The 14,005-nt window shown below is 37.7% G+C and overlaps 1 protein-coding gene across 6 annotated transcripts in view; it reads right to left on the bottom strand.

The window, feature by feature from the left end:
• Positions 1-12,619, bottom strand: part of LOC127878273 (centrosomal protein of 83 kDa-like) — a 45,881-nt gene extending 33,262 nt beyond the window's left edge. For 5 of the 6 annotated variants that reach the window (XM_052424795.1, XM_052424809.1, XM_052424817.1 and 2 more), the window contains exon 1: positions 2,276-2,419. The gene's annotated coding sequence lies outside the window, so the exon portion shown is untranslated. Of the gene's footprint in view, positions 1-2,275; positions 2,420-12,600 lie in introns of those variants that run through there. The other variant, XM_052424803.1, reaches the window with a different exon arrangement.
• Positions 12,620-14,005: the final 1,386 nt, after the last annotated feature.

Here is a 14,005-nt window from a genome sequence, read left to right as displayed (position 1 = left end):
AGATAGATCTCTTGTCTAATGTACCAATTGTACAATATATCGACTATCTCTGGAAAATCTGTAAGATTGATCAAATTGTCAATTCAAAACTCAACTTTACTGGTTGATAACGGTTTTTGTATAAAGTTTTTGTTTTGAGTATTTCTCAACAAGGCACAAATCACTTTCAAATTGAGATCTGTGATAACAGGTCAGGGATTTCAATAGATTTTAAAAACCAGGAGTCAATCATTGACCCCTGGACTGAAATTTTGAGGAGTCAAATTGAAAAATGCTGGGGTCAATTTTGAAGCGCGTTACCGGTAATTGTGTTTTTGTCTGTATTATTCAATTTTAAGATAAAAATATGCTCTAAGAGTAACATAATATCTTAAAGAGTTATATTGCTTTATTAAATAACAATAACATGATAAAAAACACAACATATTTTAATTAATTGGTACATTAAAATCTACTTCCTTTGAAAACATATAAGTCTTTTAAAACATTTAAGTTATTTAAGATATGTACCGGTAGCACCTTTTCATCACATATTTATCGTCATTATATTATCATCATCCCTATGATAGCTTTTCTAACAAAACACAATCAAAATGCATGGAACATCTAGTATATCTATTACTTTTTATCCGAATACTACCAGTGTTTTTTTTCACTTATAGGGGAATGGCGACGGGGCCCGTTTAAAGGGGAAAAAATGCGTCGTTTTTTAGGAAAAGGGGAAAATTAAAAATTCACTCTTTTATATGGAATGATATTTATTATATGAATTCACATGTTTGTATGAATTGAATATTATATTCACAGCAGAATGTCTCTGTCCTTTTTCTGAAATATATATCAATGATTTGTTCAACATTAGTTTCAGACAGTTCAACCTTCATGCACAGTCTCAGTTTTTTTAGCCATTTTGAGTTGAATTGAGTTTGTTTTTTTTAATTATTATGGCAAATTTGAGCATTTTTTATCAATAAAATGGACCAAATTGGAATGTTTTTATCAAAAAATATTCACACTGTCACAATATAGATACATCAGGCCTTTTCCTGGCCATTTTGGGAGAAAAATGCAATTCGTGTAAAAAGTCCACTGATTTGGAAAAAACTAATCTAATTTAATATAACACTTCATAATAATTAAAAATCATATAAGTTATAGTTATAAACTTTGTTAGTTATTTATGAAATAAATTTGAGATACATTTGGCCCCGAAATTGCCATAAAAAAACACTGACTACACATGTCCGAAATATGTTAGTATAAAAAATGAACTGTGATTCCAGTTTATATAAGATGGGTGTTACTTGTAATTATCGGTGGATTAACAAACTGACAAAACTCGCTGGACTTACTAGTGGATCTACGTAATTAATAGACCTTTGATCAATTTTGTTTTTTCTTTAATTACTTTTGCCGACTTACTTTAACCGTGCCGTCTGCAAGTCTGCAAATTCCTTGCAATTATTGGATGGTCAATCAATTGTCACGTAATCGCTGCTGCTTATTACCCAGTTAGTGAGCATGCACTATTTAGAAGGTAACTTGTATATTGGAGGAGATGAGATAAGATAAACAACGACCGGGGTATTCCCTCGATTATAGACCGAATTTCAAATACTGAAACATTAATTTCAATTAGGAGCACAGTGGGATTTATTACCATGGAACTCGAGATGTTAACTGACTGACGCACGGGTCAAATTTTCGATGTGTCAAAATGACGCATGACAGAAAAAATGGTTGCGTCAAAATCGAGTAATTTTTAATTTGCTTGCGTCAAAACGCAGGATTCTGCGTCTATTGAAATCCCTGCAGGTATTGTGTTTGTTACGATGTATTAGGTTGATTGAACTCAATATTATAGACATATATGAGAAAAAAAATTACATTAAAAAATCGGTTAACAAGAACAACTCTGAGCTGTTCTTATAATTTAAGCTCAGAGCATTCAAGAAGAACTATGAAGGATTAATATGTTTGATTAACGGTTGTCCCTTTCCAACCCTATCTATGGGGAAGGGATCTTTCTCTTGGGAGAATGAGCCTTTAATTAGGTCCTTTCTAAGGAAGGGAAAAAGCCGTGTGACTTGTAAACAATTTTGTTAGTTCCCCACCCGCTACATTTTCATGTCTGGACAAGACGTTATTTCGGATATATTCAAAATCGCGACATAAAAGTTCACAGCATTAATTAAATGCAATTATTTGATAACGAAAAGCAAAATTAAACATTTTGTTCAAACATTTGATATGCATGCAATTTCTGATAGCTTACCTATATTTACAAATGTCTACGATATTGCTAACATCTCTCGTTTAAACATGTCAACAATGGATTATGAGCATGCGCACTTCCGCGCTTCCTTTAAAACCGAAAGCAACTTTTGTTGTTGTTGTTGTTATATTTCAGATATTGAAACGTGGTTGTTATTTGCGTGTTCTGTTGTTCGACTGTTATTTAAAGATAAGAATTTATAATAACACAATGCCAAGTACTAGACCTTTTCTTCGCGAATAATAGTTCCCTGATTAACACAACCAAAGTCATTCCTGGAATCTCCGACCATGAGGCAGTCTATGTGGAAGCGAGTCTACAGCCCCACAAACTACCTCCAACAAAGAGGACAGTCTTTGTATACAACAAGGCTGACTATGATGGCGTCAGAACTGAACTGAGGCTACTAAATGAAGACTTGTACAGATCTCCCAGTGAATCAGTCGAAGTGTTATGGACTAATTTCAAGAATAAATTAAGGTTCATGTAGAGGCTTCATTTTGAAAAATCTGGGACCCCAAGCATTGAACTCAAATTTGACTAAAGGAAGAGTGCCACATTGAAAATGTATACATATATGCTTTAAAGGATTTTTTCCTTCAAACTGCTACCAATTTTGTACATCAACGTATCATACCATCCACAAAATCATTCAAAATACAAAGCGATTTTAACACTAAAATATACATTATTTTCAAAAATCTGAATCATGTTAATTCCACGTATTTCGGCGGAAAATTATATAACTAGTGAATAATATCGACATTGACGAGGGCAAGTTACGCTTAAATAGTAAATTTTTTTTACATATCTAGAAATATCAAAACTGGAACACATGTCATTTCATCACCATGGGGGCAGCCATTTGTAAATTCATAACATAGAAAGAAACATGCTAAAAACTAACTCATCGCCTAATTGACATTCCAAACGGTTGACGATGACAAATGCATTGGATTGTAATCTTTCCGTTGATGTTTGCAAACTGCACGATCAGACCTCATAAACACTCAAAAGAATAACTATGTAAGAAGCATTTCACCAATGTTTACAATTGTTGTCGAATCACCATACTTATATTATTGCGCATAAAATAGTACGCTTACAGACTGACAGAAAGATCGATAAGTAACTCCGTTAAATTCATCACGGTATACTATTCTATTGATAATATATAATAACACATCGCTTTAAAAATCTAAAAGGAGAAATAATTCTTTTAAACAAAGTTTTTAATAACGAAAGTGAAAACAACGGAAGTTAGATGGATATTCTGTGAGATGCACTTCGGCTCCAGAAAAACAATACAAATAAACTAAAAAAGACGTGTGGGGGACAATTTTCAGCTGGAAAATATTTGAAATAGGGTAAGTGATGATATCTCTACGTGGTCATTTCTGTTATTGAGTGCGATATCTTGCTGATTAATGTTAATAGTTGTTTTACTAGTTGCAAACCAACTGTCAAAATATGTTTGTGTTTTCTCAGGTATGTGTATACACATACCCGGTTTTCTCACTACTGCACGTGGTTTCGACCGATTTGTTTTGCACGTTTTTCTACGGAGCACAGCGATGGCCACGCTTTCAAAATGGGTAGAAGTAATCGAAATATAAAATCAATCGGTTTGCCAATTTCTTTATAATTCTTTACAATTTTATATGTCGTCTGCAATCTATTTCAATTTTAGATGGTTTAAATTTGCAATTTGGTTGAGAGGTAAATAACAAAATTGTTAAGCCTTTGAAAAAGAATTGTGACTCTTACTATCCACCATACATGGATTTTTAAAAAGTAGTTACGTTTTAGTTATTTTTAGAACTTTGTTTAGGAAATTTATCCAAAATAGGCAGTTGAATAAAAACTCATTTGTTGTTTTATGACAATAATTTTCTGTGAAATGTTGCTAACTTGACCTTGTATATGTATATAGCTTTGTATTTATTCAACTTAAGGTAGTGCATATCCTTCCTAACTTTAGATTGAGATTTTGTAAATTAGTGTAAAAATGTATTGGTTTTAAACCAAAATATGAATAAAGCACACACATATTGAATGTCAAAAATGTGTTTATGTTATTCTATCCGTCTTTAGCTTTAAAATGATATATAGTTTGACCATATTGTACCACATTGAATGAAGAAAAACCAAAGCGAATTTTTAATTAATTTTATCCCCCCCATGAACCTTAACAGCTTTGATGAATAAGTTCATTCCTGCAAAAGTGCTTAAAGACAGCTTCAAGCAAAAACCCTGGATAGACCGCAAAGTACGAGCCTCTATGAGGAAGAAGGCGAAACTGTACACAAAGATGAAGAAAACAGGAAAAGAGAAAGATATCAGTAAATATAGACTTTGTAAAAGAGCATCTCAGAAGTTAGAGAGAGAAACATACCAGAAATACGTTAACAACTTGATAAAAGAAGATGATCCAGACAGCACCAAACCTTCAAAACAGAAGAGATTTTGGAGTTTCATTAAATCCCTAAGGAAGGACAACACAGGTATCTCACAATTGAAGGATAACGGGAGGCTCATTGATGCTGCACGTGACAAGGCAAACATCCATAACCGTCAATACAAGTCGGTCTTCACAGACGAAACAGGAGGCGTTGTCCCAAACCCTGCAGGTACGCCCTACCCAGACATGCATGAGATTGATATCCAGGAGGAAGGCATCTTGAAGCTTCTCAAGAACTTTAACCACAGGAAAGCTTCAGGTCCTGACAATATATCGGCAAGGATACTGAAGGACTGTGCTGAAGACTTAGCCCCAATCATAACCCAAATCCATCTGCGAAGGAAGGGTACCACATGACTGGAGACAAGCCAACGTCACCGCCATCTAAAAGAAAGGATCTAGGCAAGATCCTGCCAATTATCGTCCGGTGTCCCTAACCAGCTTATATTGTAAGTTGCTTGAGCACGTTATCGTCAGCCAGACACTCAAGCACCTAGATAAGCATGCCATCCTTCACGACTGCCAGCGCGGTTTCCGAGCTACGAGAAGTTGCGAGACACAACTTCTAGCCCTCACCCACGATCTTGCAGAATCACTTGACAAGCGGATTCAAACAGACCTGATCATACTTGACTTAAGCAAGGCGTTTGACCGCGTGCCACACCAGCGTCTTCTCAAGAAAGTAAACCATTACGGTATAAGAGGAAACACCTTAGCTTGGATATCGTCCTTCTTACACGACAGGACACAGAGAGTTGTGGTCAACGGGCAACATTCAGAAGAGGTCCCAGTAGTCAGTGGTGTCCCTCAGGGTTCGGTATTAGGACCTCTAATGTTCCTAATCGTCAAGAGTTCGCCTTTTCGCCGATGACTGCATTCTTTACCGCCAGATCAAAACTGACCTTGATCGTCAGCTTCTCCAAGCAGACCTGGATGCACTAGCCAGATGGGAAGCCACCTGGGGTATGGACTTCCACCCACAGAAGTGCAGTGTGCTTCGAGTAACAAGGGCTACATCCAACCTTATACCATCTGAATACATACTGAACGGCATCAAACTATCGATCGACAAAACAACTAAATACCTAGGTGTGGATCTTGACTCAGAACTGTCTTGGAGGCATCACTATGACCGAGTTACCAAGAAAGCAAATAACATGCTCGGTTTCCTGCGGCGGAATCTGAGAAACACCTCTCAACAAACCAAGACAGATGCCTGCATCGCACTAGTTCGCTCCAGCGTAGAGTACTGCTGCACAGTATGGAGTCCACACTATGGAACTCACAAGTATCAGCTCGAGATGGTACAAAGTCGTGCAGCGCGCTTTATTACAAACAGATTCCACAATACAAGCAGTGTTGATAGTATGCTGGAAGAGTTAAACTGGGAAACCCTCGAAACATGCCGCACAAAACATCAACTTACAATGCTCTACCGCATAGTCAACAAGCTGGTTGACATTGATGCCAACAAGTACCTGACACCACGAAGGACAATGCCTAGACACCCGCACGGTTCCGGCTTCTTACTAGTCACTCCTACATCTGACACCTTCAAGTACAGATTTTTCCCACGTAGCATACCACTTTGGAACGATCTACCAGCATCCGTTGCTGAGGCCCCCTCTCTGGCTTCCTTGAAGAGTGGGCTTTCCAGCCTAACCTTCTAAGGGGACACCCTTCCAGTTACGAATTAAGCATTCAAATGACGGACTAGAGCTATGTTGGCGGGGCCTTGTGCCCTGATACCGTCACGGAAGCTAAATAGGTCTTGCCCTGATGGATGTAAAACGTAACTGGGGTCACTACTATACATTTTTATACTTTTATCTAGCTTTTTTTAACCAGGTTTTCCGAAGGAAAAAACTGGTTATTAGATTGGCGAATGCGGGCGGGCTGGCTGGCGGGCTGGCGGGCGGGCGGAACAAGCTTGTCCGGGCCATAACTATGTCGTTCATTGTCAGATTTTAAAATCATTTGGCACATTTGTTCACCAACATTGGACGGTGTGTCGCGCGAAATAATTACGTCGATATCTCCAAGGTCAAGGTCACACTTTGAGTTCAAAGGTCAAAAATGGCCATAAATGAGCTTGTCCTGGCCATAACTATGTCATTCATTGTGAGATTTTAAAATCATTTGGCACATTTGTTCACCATCATGGGACGGTGTGTCGCACGAAAGAATCACGTCAATATCTCCAATGTCAAGGTCGCCACGACTAAAAATAGATTTTTTTTAAAAACAAACTTACAAAGGGGGTTAATTTTGTTTGTTCATTTCAAAAGTTCAGTTTGAGTTTTCTCCCTTTATCAGATTTTTTTTTCACAATGAAAACCTGGTTTTGTGACAATTTTGTCCCTTTTCTACATTTACTATTGTAGCTTTACTCTTTACTTTAATATTTTCTTGCCTTGCGCACCGTCAAAGAAATGTCAATCCATGACAGTCTGATGATACCATGTAGATGTAGATGTAGACTTTCGGTATTAAACAATGACAGTGATAAAAATGATCATCAATAATTACAAAAACGATTTGGGACGGCCCCAACGGAGCGTATATAGCTAGCATTATTTTAGCTCTAGGCTCGGATATGATACATAAAAACGGGGGGTCCGGATGTCCTCCCCCGGAAATTTGTTAAATCCTTTAATGCCTGTGGTGAGATTTAAAGCATATCTAGACAAATAATAAGATAACAAATATATTATACGTATATGTAACGTGTTCGTCGTTTCTTCGGGATATATTCGGTGGCTCCAAACACCAGTGGTATGTTTCAACACACACAGATTTTCCTGGGGCTTTCCTTAGCCGTTTGATTAGATAATCAACTGCCTCAATTTAGACTGGAATCAATGAATATTTACACTATCATTGTATCATTGGTATAATGAACGTTTAATCACTTTACAAGCCGGTTTAACATGCCATGTGTGACTTGGGTCAACTTGTACTGACTTAGGTGTCTTGGGTTGGCTTGGGTTGACTTGGGTTGGCTTGGATCGACTTGGGTTGACTTAGGTGTCTTGGGTTTGCATGGGTCGACTTGGGTTGGCTCGGATCGACTTGGATCGTCTTGAGTTGACTTTGGTCGACTTGGGTCGTCTTGGGTCGACTTGGGTCGTCTTGACCTATATTAACGTGTCTGCAGAGTGTCCAATGGATGCGTTATGCAAGGAGGACAATCGGTCAGTGTTGTACAAGCGACAAAAAATAGAAGCTTGACAGACTCAGTCTGACCTACGAGACCTAACACGTGCACTAACTGGAATGAAAACCTTTGACCCGGACTTATATACGAGTCTCTAGGCTACCCAGCAAGCTATGGCATGTTGTGCGCAAAGTTGCCAGGGTCATCTCCACTCGAAAGTATCCAAAGTCACAGAGATGTCCCTTGCTCAGGCTGACCTGAGAGACCAGAAACGTGACTTATATTACCAGGAGACCTGTGCCCGGACTAGTATGAGTCTCAAGCTTACCCAGCATGCTATGGTATGTTATGCACAAAGTTGCTTGGGTCACCCCTACTCAATAGGCATCCAAAGTCACAGATACTTCCAATGGTATTTGGTCTCTAATTACTATAAAGTATTAAACGTTGTGTTCTGTTCGACGATCGAACGCAGACTGCTCGCTCCCCATAAAAGCAGCGCTTCATATACTGATATATATACCACGTGACCCGCTTGCTAAAGACATCACCCTACTATTTCATTTAAGCACAACCCTACCGTTTCAAACAGTAATTGTATAAAACTGTGGCTATATCATGAAATACATTTTTGCATCTTAATAACCGACTTGTATTATTAAATCATCAAATTATGTTCATAAACATACAATGATAAATCCAAAATACACACGCTATTTGCGTGGAACTTACCGAATAGTCGAATGCTTGCCCGCGGGAAATGTTCTTTCGTTTTGGTGTAAATAATAGAAAGAACTCAAAGAATAATGAACCTAAAGGATAAAGTACCGGCAAAAATCGTCACACTACTCACGCCTCCGATTTAAGCGTCCCGCTTACAAAACTCTGTCTAAGTGTGAAACAAATACGTCAACAACATCTTTTATTGACGAACGAAATACTACTCCCGGTTGTCATGTTAAAAGCAAATGTTATAACAAAACATGATATCTAATGCTAAATGAATGACTAGTATCCTGATCAGAAGAGAAAAACAAACATGAGTATGACCTGATGAATAATGATCAACTTGATAGTTCAACAATGAAAAGAAAGGGGAAAGAAAAAAACATTAACGCAACTGTAACAAAACAAACTGCACAGCTAACGTAAACAGTTCTAAAATCATCACTCTACTGGATTCTTTGAAGTATCCTTCGAAAATGCTGCTCGCATCGAACTACTACTGTTTTCTTCTCAGCCTTGTAGAATGCGTCCAATTCTACAACATGCCTAACAGCATCATTGAGACTGATCGGGCGTGCTTGCTTGGTACGAATACGTAACTCAGTGCTATGTAAAGAGTCGAGTTGAGTGATGCTTAAAGGTCGTCCCTATATATCCCACCGCTGCCACCAATTTTTGTAACGTGTTCGTCGTTTCTTCGGGATATATTCGGTGGCTCCAAACACCAGTGGTATGTTTCAACACACAGCTTTTCCTGGGGCTTTCCTTAGCCGTTTGATTAGATAATCAACTGCCTCAATTTAGACTGGAATCAATGAATATTTACACTATAAATGATTTGTAATTTTTGTATCATTGGTATGATGAACGTTTAATCACTTTACAAGCCGGTTTCATATGCCATGTGTGACTTGGGTCAACTTGGACTGACTTAGGTGTCTTGGTTGGCTTGGGTTGACTTGGGTCAACTTGGGTTGGCTTGGGTCGACTTGGGTTGACTTAGGTGTCTTGGGTTGGCTTGGGTCGACTTGGGTTGACTTGGGTCAACTTGAGTTGGCTTGGGTCGACTTGAGTTGACTCGGGTCGACTTGGGTCGTCTTGACCTATATTAACGTGTTTGCAGAGTGTCCAATGTATTTATGCAAGGAGGACAATCGGTCAGTGTTGTACAAGCGACAATGAGAAGCTTGACAGACTCAGTCTGACCTACGAGACTTAACACGTGCACTAACTGGAATGAAAACCTTTGACCCGGACTTATATACGAGTCTCTAGGCTACCCAGCAAAATATGGCATGTTGTGCGCAAAGTTGCCAGGGTCACCTCCACTCGAAAGTATCCAAAGTCACAGTGATGTCCCTTGCTCAGGCTGACCTGAGAGACCAGAAACTTGACTTATATTACCAAAGGAGACCTGTGCCCGGACTAGTATGAGTCTGAAGCTTACCCAGCAAGCTATGGTATGTTATGCGCAAAGTTGCTTGGGTCAACCCTACTCAATAGGCATCCAAAGTCACAGATACTTCCAATGGTATTTGGTCTCTAATTACTATAACGTATTAAACGTTGTGTTCTGTTCGACGATCGAACGCAGACTGCTCGCTCCTGTGTGTGTGTTGTTGTAGTTTATTTACAGGTCGTTCCCGCGTCTTCACAAATACATTTGGTATCGACCTGCCCTGTGATGTTTCAGGGGAGACAATCTCCAGATAAATTCTTGTCTGGACGCCTCCGCCAAGGGAGTGCAAGCACCGCTCTGCCTTTATGGCCCCTCTCGCTGTCACCGGCTGTCGTCTTCATCCCCGAGACGGTTTCCCCGGCGCGTTGAGCGCACTAGGTACCGCCGCCCCGGGGTCCCTCTTTAAAGCCACACCCTCGATGTTCAAGAGTTCCCTCCCATAACGAAGGAACCCCGAGTCCGTCCCGTATGTCCTTCCACTGGTGGTCTTGCTGTCCCGCCGTACCCGTCCCTCTACAGACGGGACCTCTGGACCGGTACGGGCAGGCGAGCTCTCGACGATAAACAGCGGATTGGTCAGATCCGCTGCATCCTGGAGAAGACAGCAGTTTCAGCAGTGAAGAAGACGTCCGGCTCGAGGGTGACGGACTCAGCTGGATTTGCTGAGCCATCCGCAGGAGATCAAGCCGCGAGAATCAATCTTCTGCAGGAGGCTCCTGGCCTCGGTCGCGACGAGCACGCTCCAGCTGCTGACCGAGGACTGCTCGCTCCCCATAAGAGCAGCGCTTTATATACTGATATATATATATATATATATATATATATATATATATATATATATATATATATATATATATATATATATATATATATAATAAAAGTAAAAACACGTGTCTGGGATTTTAAATATATATTGATTTAGCCAACGCGTTTCGCATAGCTCATCAGGGCATAATACAATATATTACAACGTCAAAATGTCATGGAGATAACGTCATATCAATTATGACGTCATAACGTCAATAAATATTAAATGAAATTTAATTTGGGTTTAAATGCATGTATAAAATGTTGTTCTTTTGCTAACCTAGCTGAAATATTGTTCGAAAATAGCTTATAAAATGGAAATATTTTAAATTTTGGTTCATTATGTGAACATTCATCTAAATGTTTACTTAAAGGCATCTGTCTTGTTGAGGGGTCTCGCATTTGTTGTTCATGGACAGATCGCCTATTTCTAAGTTTATCGCCAGTTTGGCCTATATAATATTGTTTGCATCCATTGCATAATAATACATAAATCACATTTTGTATATCACATGACATATTAGTTTTTATTTTGAACATTTTGCCATTAAAATCAAAAGAATTCCCTTCAATAATATAACCACACAGGGCGCATCTAGAGTCATTACATTTGGATACTCTTGGTTCTTGAGATGAAAAGTAAGATTTGGTTAACAGACGTTTTAAATTAGGTGGCTGTCGCTTACATTTTATTATCTTCTGATTTGAAATTATTTTATTCATAACCGGGTCTGTTTGTAAAATGTCAATGTTGTTTTTTAATACGCCAAACAGTTCTTTATTTTTTGGATTTTGTGTTGAAATAAATGGAATTATATTACTCTTGTCTTTTTGTGTTGATTTTGAAAGTAATTCATGTTTAGGGATGGAAAGTGCTTTTTTAATACCTGTATTTATAATAGATTGTGGATATTTTCTTTGAATAAGTGAATGCTTAAGTTCATTTAAACGTTTTAGTTTAAGTTTATCATTCGAAACTATGGTGCAGATCCGTTTCGCTAAAGTGAAAGGAATATTTATCTTTGTGTGTTTATTATGACACGAGGTAAAATTAAGATATTGTTTAGAATCAGTTTCTTTGTAATATATATCAGTATTAATTTCAGTATTGTTTTTTATAATCAATATATCAAGAAATGGTAACTCGAGTGTGCTTGTTTGCATTGTAAACTTGATATCCAAATGTAAGTTGTTTAAAATAGTATAAAAGTTTTGAAGTTCATAGGGAAATTTTGTCCAGAAAATAAAGCAATCGTCTAGAAATCTTTTCCAAAATGTTTTTATAAAAGAAAGAAATTCATCATTATAAATTGATCCAATTCTTGCATATAGTTTTTGTTCCAAAAAAGCGTTGGCTAAATCAATATATATTTAAAATCCCAGACACGTGTTTTTACTTTTATTATATAATATTCACAATCTGGATTATTACATTTTACTTATATAACTATATATATATATATATATATATATATATATATATATATATATATATATATATATACCACGTGACCCGCTTGCTAAAGACATCACCCTACTATTTCATGTAAACACAATCCTACCGTTTCAAACAGTAATTGTATAATACTGTGGCTATATTATAAAATACATATTGTGCATCTTAATAACCGACTTGTATTATTAAATCATCAAATTATGTACATAAAAATACAATGATCAATCCAAAATACACACGCTATTTGCGTGGAACTTACCGACTAGTCGAATGCTTGCCCGCGGGAAATGTACTTTCGTTTTGGTGTAAATAATAGGAAAGAACTCAAAGAATAATGAACCTAGGAAAAAACTCAAAGAATAATGAACCTAAAGGATAAAGTACCGGCAAAAATCGTCACATATATAATATAAGGCCCGGGGGGGGGGGATAACTTTCCAAATTTAAGGGTAGGGTGTCCCGCTGAGACTTCCGAAATGTGACCCATTTTTATACCGGAACTCTGATAAAGTAGACCCATTTTGATACAAGATTTTTGAAAAAGCATACCCATTTGTATACGATACCATTGAAAAAGTGGACCCATTTTAATACTAGACGTTTGATAAACTGGACCCATTTAAACACTAGAATTTTATAAAGTGGACACATTTCATACTTGAATTTTAATCTCTTTCATGTCAATGCAGTATACTAATGGAATTTGCTATTATATCTTTCCCGCTACTGAAATTTTCCTTTTTGATACCCGGCCATTTATATACAAGAATGACATTGATCATACCCATTTTGGTACTGATACTTTCAAATCTATATGCATTTATATAAAAGCAAAAAATTCTGATTTCAATACCCATATCTATATTGAGATGCTCAAAACCATACCCATATCTATAATTTTAGTCGAAAAACACATCCCATAAAATCGGCACACCCCTATATACCCGTATATAGGAGGTTACCCACCCCCCCCCCCCCCCCCCCCCCGGGATATAAGGCCTGTTTTTCTTTGATATTTTACTGTTTTATATCAATGTCAGAGAACTACATTTAACTGTATTATCTTTATACCAGAAAACTAAATTTTAAAACAATATGGAACAGAGAAACATTATTTAAAGGTGTAACACTCCACTTATTCACAAGTTAAACCATGGGAATTCTTTCCAATAAAACTGTATGCATGTCTTTAACGGCACCGTAACGTGTTGAGGGTAAAACTTACTTATATCTATTACACTAATTGTTCTAACAAGTGCATCAATTACATGAAATCAATATTTCTACACTTAACCGAGGCAAATGTGTCGACATGGTGCTTCTCATGTACGATTTGATACGTGGCATAGAACTGAAGGAACGCTCAGATATGTCCGTTGAACACGACCAGAATCCATTGTCTGAGGATTATGTCAATATAAAATGAAGATTTCTAACACCTCACGCCATTCGGGGTCAACCGTTTAATGCGTTTTCCGAAGTTGAAGCATTTGTATTTTTTCACGTTTCAATAACATTTTAGATCCGGGCTTGCTGTGCCTAATAGCAGCTACGCCCCTGTCTAGAGTCCGTGTTTGGGCCTATGATATGAGAAAGTCTACAAAAAAAAAATGAGAGATTTTTTTAGATTTACAGAAAGTTGTTTTTAAAAGACAAGAAGCAGA

Source organism: Dreissena polymorpha, chromosome 1 (genome assembly GCF_020536995.1).
Source record: "Dreissena polymorpha isolate Duluth1 chromosome 1, UMN_Dpol_1.0, whole genome shotgun sequence".
Classification (NCBI taxonomy): domain Eukaryota; kingdom Metazoa; phylum Mollusca; class Bivalvia; order Myida; family Dreissenidae; genus Dreissena; species Dreissena polymorpha.
This window is presented reverse-complemented; position numbering and strand designations above follow the sequence as displayed.